Genomic DNA, 9,118 nt, shown 5'->3' on the forward strand with positions numbered 1-9,118 from the left:
CTAAACTGGCACCAGAATTGGGGTTAAACGCCCAAACTGGCACCAAAGCTGGCGTTTAACTCCAGGAACAGCCTAAGCACGAAAAAGCTTCAATGCTTAGACCAAGCACACACCAAGTGGGCCCCGGAAGTAGATTTTGGCACTATCTGCACTTAGTTACTCATTTTCTATAAACCCTAGTAACTAGTTTAGTATAAAAACTACTTTAAGAGATTTATTTTAAATCTTTTGACCGTCTTTTTGATCTTTGATCATTTTGGAACTTGTATGTTCACGTTTAGAGGCTGGCCTCACAGCCATGCCTAGACCTTTCACTTATGTATTTTCTACGGTGGAGTTTCTACACCCCATATATTAAGGTGTGGAGCTCTGCTGTTCTTCATGAATTAATACAAGTACCATTATTTTTCTATTCAATTCACGCCTACTTCTTATCTAAGATATTCACTCGCACTTCAACCTGATGAATGTGATGACCCGTGACACTCATCATCATTCTTACTTATGAACGCGTGCCTAACAACCACTTCCGTTCTATCTGCAATAGCTTGAGTTTGTATCTCTTGGCCTCCTGGTTCACAATGCATGGTTGCCTCTCCTGACAACAGAGCATTCCATTCCGTGAGATCAGAGTCTTCATGCTATAGGCTAAAATTATTGGCAGCCATTTCTGGGATCCGAAAAGTCTAAACCTTGTCTGTGGTATTCCGAGTAGGATCTGGGAAGGGATGACTGTGACGAGCTTCAAACCTGTGAATGTGAGGCACAAGTGACAGTGTGCAAAAGGACAATGGTCCTATTCTGACGCTAGCGGGAATCGACAGATGATTAGCCCTGCGGTGTCAGCGCAGATGGATTTGTTTTCATCCGAGAGGATCATACAGCTTGCCATGGAAGGAGGTAATGCATGGTTGGAAGAAGGCAATAGGAAAGCAGAAGTTCTGAAGCAACAAAGCATCTCCAGACGCTTATCTGAAATTCCTACCTATGAATTACATAAGTATTTATATCCTATTTTATATTTTATTTTATATTTTAATTATCAAAACCTCATCACCATTTGAATCTGCCTGACTGAGATTTACAAGGATGACCATAGCTTACTTCAAGCCGACAATCTCCATGGGATCGACCCTTACTCACGTAAGGTTTATTACTTGGACGACCCAGTGCACTTGCTGGTTAATTGTGTGGAGTTGTGAAGAATAATTGAGATTACAATCGTGCGTACCAAGATGTTGGCGCAGTTGAGATCACAATTTCGTGCACCACTATTACTTCTTATAGGGGTGTCATTCAATTTTCGTCTTCTTTAATTCTCACTAATGTCCTTTATTTACCATATTTCCATTTTAATTTGATTTTCATATCAAAAATCACTTTCATGCTTCCATATGAGCTCACTTTTACAAAAAACATTCGTGTCTTTGGCAGGAACCGACTAGCTTGAAGATGATTAGTTTAGATAGATTATGATAAGGGTTGTATGTCCTTGATAAAGTTTTTCCCACCAATAATTCACCACCTATCATCTCAATCAATGCCACAAATATTACACCAATCACATCCTCAAACCTCTGGCACTTCCGTTTAGGCCATGTATCTAGGCAATGTCTTAATATTTTATATAAACAATATCCCTTTATTTTTTTTGTACTAAGATAAAGCTTGTGATGTATGTTATTTTTTAAAACAAATAAAATTTTCTTTTGTGAGTAGTACAAACAAATTAAGTGTTGCATTTGAATGATTACATTTAGATATATAGGGTCCTTTTCGATAAAATTCCATAAATAATTATAAATATTGTTTACCATTGTTGATTATTTTAGTTGATTCACTTGGGTTATTTTGTTAAAATTAAAAAGTGAAGTGTCTCAACATATTAAAAATTTTATTATTTTAGTAGAATCCCAATTTGAATCGAAAGTTAAAATTTTTTGTTCTGACAATAGTCTTGAATTTCTTTTAAATGAATTTTACTCATCAAAGGGTATTATTCATCAACGAAGCTACGTTGAAACTCCCCAACAAAATGGGTGGTTTGAGCGCAAGCACTAACACATTTTAAAGATTGTCCGAGCTCTCATGTTTCAATCAAACATACCTCTTAATTTTTGGTCTTTTGCAATTAATTATGCAGTTTATTTAATAAATAGAGTTCCATCTTCCATTATTAACTTTAAATCTCCTTTTGAACTTTTATTTAATAAACAACTATATTTTAAATGACTTAAAGGTTTTTGGTTGCTTATGCTTTGTTTCTACTATTGTGAGTTATTGTTCTAAATTTGACCCAAGAGCTCAAAAGCTATTTTTCTTCGTCATCAACATGATTTTAAAGGGTGTATTGTTTATCTTTTAGAAAAAAGAAAAATTTGGTGTCCAAAAATGTAATTTTTCATGAGCTCCTTTTTTCCTTTAGCCAAAGATACATCCCAACAATTTTCAAAAACTTTATTGCCCAGCCCAAGCACAATCAGTACACCATCCATAAATACTCATTCCTTCCCTATTGTGTCATCCATATTACCTATTGACCATCCTTCCATCCTTCATTCGATCCTTCATCCTTTCTCACACATCCCTTATTCATTCCAACACTTCACACTCCAGAAAATCCCACTACCGAAAGCCTTTCTTCCCAATCATATTTTCTTTCCCAACTGCCATCTTCTCCAATCTCTCCTATAACCACCGAGACAACCTCCACCTCATCCCCATCAACCTCCATTCCTCTTGTGACCGAGAGTTCCTTTTCCCGTCATCCAACTAAATGAATCACCACTCACCCCTCATTTTCGCGGCGGTCAGCGGCCAACCCACCCTCTACCTCACATATTTAATTATGTATGTAACTCTTCTCATGCACCACAAACCTCTGCATCCTCAAGTTCTAGGTATTCCATTTTCTCTATTCTCTCCTTTTTTTTCTTTTTTACTTTCTCATAGTCACTTTCTCTCATCCTTGCACTCTAATCATGAGCCCAAATCTTTTTGAGAAGTTAGCAAGTTACCTAAATGGTGCATAACCATGAAGGAGAAAATTGTTGCTTTGGAATTAAATAGAACCTGAATTTTGGTGGATGATGCAAAATTTTACAAAATCACAACTTCGCAAGTACACCGAATCATATCAAGTAATATCAAAGTGAATGAGTTATCGTTACCACGAGAATTAAAGGACTAAGCAACAATGATTAGACAAATCAAGAAATAGAGGAATGAGAATGAAAAGTGTGAACAGAGAGCAATAAGAATAGCAAAAGTGAATGTGAAAATAATAATGGTGAGAATATTAAAGTTTCAGAGATATTCACTTTTTAGGAAAACAATCCTTGTGTCATTCATTTGAAGCATGCAAAAATCAATCTCGACAAATCATAAATAATCAAATTCCAATTCCTTGGCAATTTAATTTCTCTTTAACCTAACTAATCGTTAATTCCTTAGTCAATTATTTAAGAAAAGAGGTGAAGCACAATTCTGATTTAATTTCAAATAAGATTCAAGAATAGTCCTTAGGTTGAATTTTATGTCACTTATCTAAGTTAGTCCTAAATAATTGAAACTTACAAAGTGACTCACACTCTTTGAAACATTATTCCTAGTTAAATAAAAAAGTAGTGAGAAAGAGTTTTCAAGCTAATTCAAATATTACTTTTTCTAAAACAATATTTAGAATTCAAAATGGAGTTAGAATATTTTCAACAATTCTATATATTTAGAGATGAAGAACAAAAACTCAATCATGAAATAGATTAATTCATAAACCTCAAATAAAGTGAAACACTTAGATTAATAATTCATAAAAAGATGAACAGAGCTCCTAACCTTAATAGAGGAGATTAGTTGCTCATAGTGTACTTGAAAATCAAAGACAATGAATTGAAAATGGCTAAAGGAAGAGAAGAGAGGAGCATCTGTGTGACTCCTTCCCTTTAAATACAAACCCTAAAACTAATTGTAGAATTCAAAACTAATCAAAACAGAATCAAATCTAATTCAAATCAAATATTTTCTTAACGACTCTTAACTAACTAGTGATCTTCCTTGTAATTAAAATTCAAAACTTGGTTCCTTGTGTAGTTAAAATCATGGGCTTGAAACTTTAATCTTGGACCAACAAAACACTTGAAGTTGGAAAGATTAGTGAAGAATTGGGAGGGATTAGTGAAGGATCCAAAGCCCTAGAAGGTGGGGCAATGTGGTGTGTTATATGCCTACATCGTGCGTTATACGCATGACTTCAAATTAGAGAACTTGGCCTCTGTTTGGATTCTCACATTATACACAGGAATTCTCACGTTATACACAGGAATTCCTAAGTATGACGCAAGAAATCATGCAAGGAGGAGGCTGTGATAGACGCATGTCTACTATAAATTATTATATATCGTTGAAAAGATTTGGATATTAGCTTTCTAACGCCACTAAAACCATTTCATTTGGACATTTCTAGCTCAAGTTATGCTCATTAGAGTGCAAAGTGGTCAGGGGGGCTTTTGGCTTATGCGTTATATGCATGCTTACTAATTTGTACATATAATGCATGGGCTTCACTTGGCCATGTTTGGCCTCTGTTTACTTCCCACGTATAATGCAGAACACCGCATGTTATACGTATTATTCATTTGTCAATCTTTAGCCTCTGTTTGCTTGGCAAGTATAACGCATGGCTCTCTACGTTATAAGCAAGGCTTCATTTGATTCTTTCTTATCCAAAGAGCTCTCTATTTGGTCCAGAGAGCTTTCTGTTTGATTCCTCCTTGATCTTTGCTAACTCTTTTCCAAATTCTCTTGTAACAAATGAATTCAAACTAACTCAAAGTAATACTTACTAAATCATAAAATCTTTGCTTATCTAACAAGAATCCTTAGCTTATTGAATGAAGTTCTAAAGGAAAAATAACTAAAGATGCGGATGCATCAGTGGATTACCTCCTCATGTGAAACTCATCGATTATAAATGGGTCTATAAAAGTAAACAACGACCGGATGGTTCAGTTGAGCATTACAAAGCTTATTTTGTGGCAAAGGGTTTCACACAGACTAAAGTGGTGAATTTCTTGAAAACATTTTCACCAGTAGTCAAACCAACGATTATCAGGATTATCTTGGCTTTAGCTTCCATCAAGAATTGGCCTATTTATCAGTTCAATGTCAACAATGTTATTTTACATGGAAATTTGAATGAGATTGTTTACATGGATCTCTCTCCATGGCTCAATTCACAGCATCCTAACAAGTGTTGTAAGTTTCTCAAATCTTTATATGGTTTATGGCAATCCAGTATCTTAACAAGTGTTGTAAGTTTCTCAAATCTTTGTATGCTTTATGGCAATCGAGTAAAATGTGTTATAAAAAATTATTTGTTCTCTTTATCTTGTGGGTATCAACAGACCGTCCATGACTATAGCTTATTATTAAGATGATGGAAAATGAGATTTATATATTGTTAGTGTATGTCGATGATATCATTTTTACAGGAAATTCTATTTTTGAGATGGCAGTACTCAAAAGATACTTGATTCTAATTTTAGAATTAAAGATCTTAAAACCTTGAAGTATTTTTTAGAGATTGAAGTTGCTCATTCTGCTAGAAAAATTTCTCAATCTCAACATAAGTACTGTCTTGATTTATTGACTGATTCTGGCTTACTTGGTGCTAAACCCATTAGTGTTCCAATGGATATCACTACCCATTTTCATCAAGATGATTGTTCTCCTTTACCTGACCCATTTGTCTACCGCCGCCTTGATGGCCGATTGATCTATCTTACTACAACTGATCCGGATATTATCTATGCCACCCAATAGCTAAGCCAATTCATGGCTGCCCCTACTCAAGCTCATTATAAAGTGGCCATTCATATGTTATGATATTTAAAAAATAATCTGAGCAGGGGTTTATTTTTTCTCAAAATTTCACTCTTCACATCAGTGGTTTCAGTGATGTTGATTTGGCAGGTTGCTTAGATACTCTCCGATTTATAACGGGCAATTGCCTTTTTTTTTTGGGAGAGTCCTTGATGTCTTGGAAGACAAAGAAACAAACCATAGTTGCTAGGTCATCCACCGAGGCTGAATACCGAGTTCTTGCCATGACCAATTGCAAGTTGTTATGGATTTTAAATCTCTTGTAGTTTCTCCATATCGATTGCATTAAGCCACAGGTTCTATTATGTGATAATCAGAGTTTCTTCCATATTGCAACCAATCCTATTTTTTATGAATGCACCAAACACTTAGAAGTTGATTGTCACTTGGTTTGACAAAAGGCTCAACCCACAATCATGAAGTTACTTCTAGTTTCTTCATCAGGACAATTGGCCACATCTTTACTAAACCACTTCCAACTCAAGCCTTTCACAATAACTTGTCCAAACTAAAAATTTTTTACTTATTTCATATTTTAACTTGCAGGGGCGTATTGAATAAACCATCAGCCCGAGCATAACCAAATGACAAAAAGGCCTAAAATACATTATCAAACATTCTCTTCTTTTTTACATTTTTATCATATTTTCTTTTAGTACATGCTTTTTTTATTTCCTTCTAGAACTAGGTGATTCATCATGAAAAATAGAATTCAGTTAGTATCCATATGAATTCTGTTAGCATAAAAAAATTTATTATGCATTTTAGAAGATTTTGGTAGATTTGATGAGTTGTATTTTTTAGGGTTAAGTACTAAAATCGTCCCTAAGGTCTGGGACGAAAATCAAAATTGTCTCCAACCTTTTTTTTGTTATTAAAATCATCCTCAACGTTACAAAATGTTATAAAATCATCCTTTTTTATTTTATTTTACCAAATTACCCTTATCAATTAATAAAAATAATTAAAAATTTAAAAAAAACCCTCCCCCTCCACCTGCACCCCACTTCCTTATCTCTTCCATTTCTTCTCTCCAACTACTGTCATTAACTTCCAACAACCCGTATCTTCTTCTTCGTCTTCTTTAGGTACTCTCAGCTTCTAGAACATGCTACAGCAAGCACCACCTCCAAACTACCCTTCTCATCAACATCATCATGCTGTTTTTGTTGCCGCCCAAGTGAAACTGAGACAACAAGCGCATCTTAACAACAACGTGAACAACGAAAACAGGTTGATGAGTAGTAGTAGTAATGATTCATCAAGGGAGAAATGGGTCCAGAGAAGAAGTGATGGTCAAGGAGAACCAATGAACTTAACCCCTTAATTGCCCAAAAATTCAGTAACCATACAAATGAAACAAATAAAAAAGCCAAAATTGATTATCAACTAATTATCAAAACAAACAAACAAGAAGAAGAGAACAAACTCCTCAATTGCTTGAAACTGCGATCGAGTTGTGCCTGACTGATCTGGAGCATCTCAGAGACCTGATCTCCGGTCACCGCAGCTTTGTCAAATCTCTCTTTAATGGCTTCCACGATCTCCTTCAAGTCCTTATGCCGCACCACCATCTTCATCTCCATCATCTCCTCATACTTGCTCCTTGCGTCATCCTCCTCCGCCACCGGCGCCGCCTTCTTCCCTGCCATCGGAGGCGGCGGCATCACCGGATCTCCCACCACCGACGATCCCCTCATGGAAGACTCCCTCACTGACGATCCAAAAGAATGAGGAAGAAGGAAGTTGAAACTTGGGAAAGGAGGGTCAGGGGCCTGAGAGTTTGGTTAGATCTGAAAGTAGGAGGAAGGTAAAATTTTGGGGGTGAAAGGGGGGAGAGAGACCGAAGAGGCTGGGAGTGGGGTGGGGTGGGATTTTTCTTTTTTTTTAATATTATTTTTATTTTTGTTTTAGGGTAAAATTGTCGAAGTATTATTATTTTTTGTAAAAAGGATGATTTTATAACGTTTTGTAACGTTGGGGATGATTTTAAATAACAAAAAAAGATCGGAGACGATTTTGATTTTGACCCAAGACGTTAAGGACGAAAAGAATACTTAACCCTATTTTTTTATCACCTGTATATATTATAATAGTGGCAGCAGAATTGGAATAAGAAGAAATACCATACTTTTACACTTTTTCATTTTTCTGCAAATATTAAGAATTTGGTAAAAACACTAATTAAAAAATTTTCTTTCACATATTCTTTTATGTAATTTAATTTAAAAAGCATTTTTTATTCAAATAAAATTAAAAGTACTTTTAATATTTAAAAATTTTTCTTAAAAATTTTATCCAAATATAAAATAAATTTTTCTATTAAAAGATAAAAAATATAAGTATTTTCTTTTTTCAAAATCCACTCTAGTTGACCTAATTGATTTCTAAAAAAATGATAAAAAAAATTGATGCATGCACTAATTTTGTTTATAATATTTTATTTCAAAAACTAAAATGAATCACTCAATATAAAGTTATAGAGCAATTACTTGTCATTATACATGTCAGACGACATGTGATTAAATCATATTGTGGCACGTGACACTAAACTAATTCATGAACAAATGGTATCATGACACGGAAAATTATTATTCACGTGGTCATACCATATGTCACTAATTGACCCATCATCACATCATTATATATATGTGGTTAAATTATGATATGATAAGTGTTACTAATGTTCTATATCAACAAGCCATATTAGTAATCTATTAATGTGTGTAATTAGGATGTCAAATACTATTTTAATAGAAAAATATTAAGGAACTAACTGTTTTTATTAATATTAATCAATACTTTGGCTCACGCTTTAATTTTATGCTACTAAAATTTATAGTTTAGACTTTAGTCTTTAATATTAAAATTGACCTAGTGTTAGTCAAAAATCAATAAATTTATTGATTATATAGTATTTTTCATTGAGATTGGCTTGGTCTTCAGTTAATGTTAATAAAGGACTCAAAAATAAGTCCCTAATCATTATTGTACTGGTATACTGATATCATAGCAATCCTTAAAATTAAGCAGTGATCCATAAATCCTTTATAGGATGATTCCAATGATCTTTCATCTTACTTTTTCCTACTAGATCGATGGATGCGAAAAACTCTCTTCGTCTTTGTTAGTGCTTTGTTGGTCGTGCAAGCTACTTGTTGCGAAGATCAACAATCCAGATTGATACAAATTTTTTTGCCTTGTTTGTTTTAATATATATATATATATTGTCAATCTC

This window comes from Arachis ipaensis, chromosome B01 (assembly GCF_000816755.2).
Source record: "Arachis ipaensis cultivar K30076 chromosome B01, Araip1.1, whole genome shotgun sequence".
NCBI lineage: Eukaryota > Viridiplantae > Streptophyta > Magnoliopsida > Fabales > Fabaceae > Arachis > Arachis ipaensis.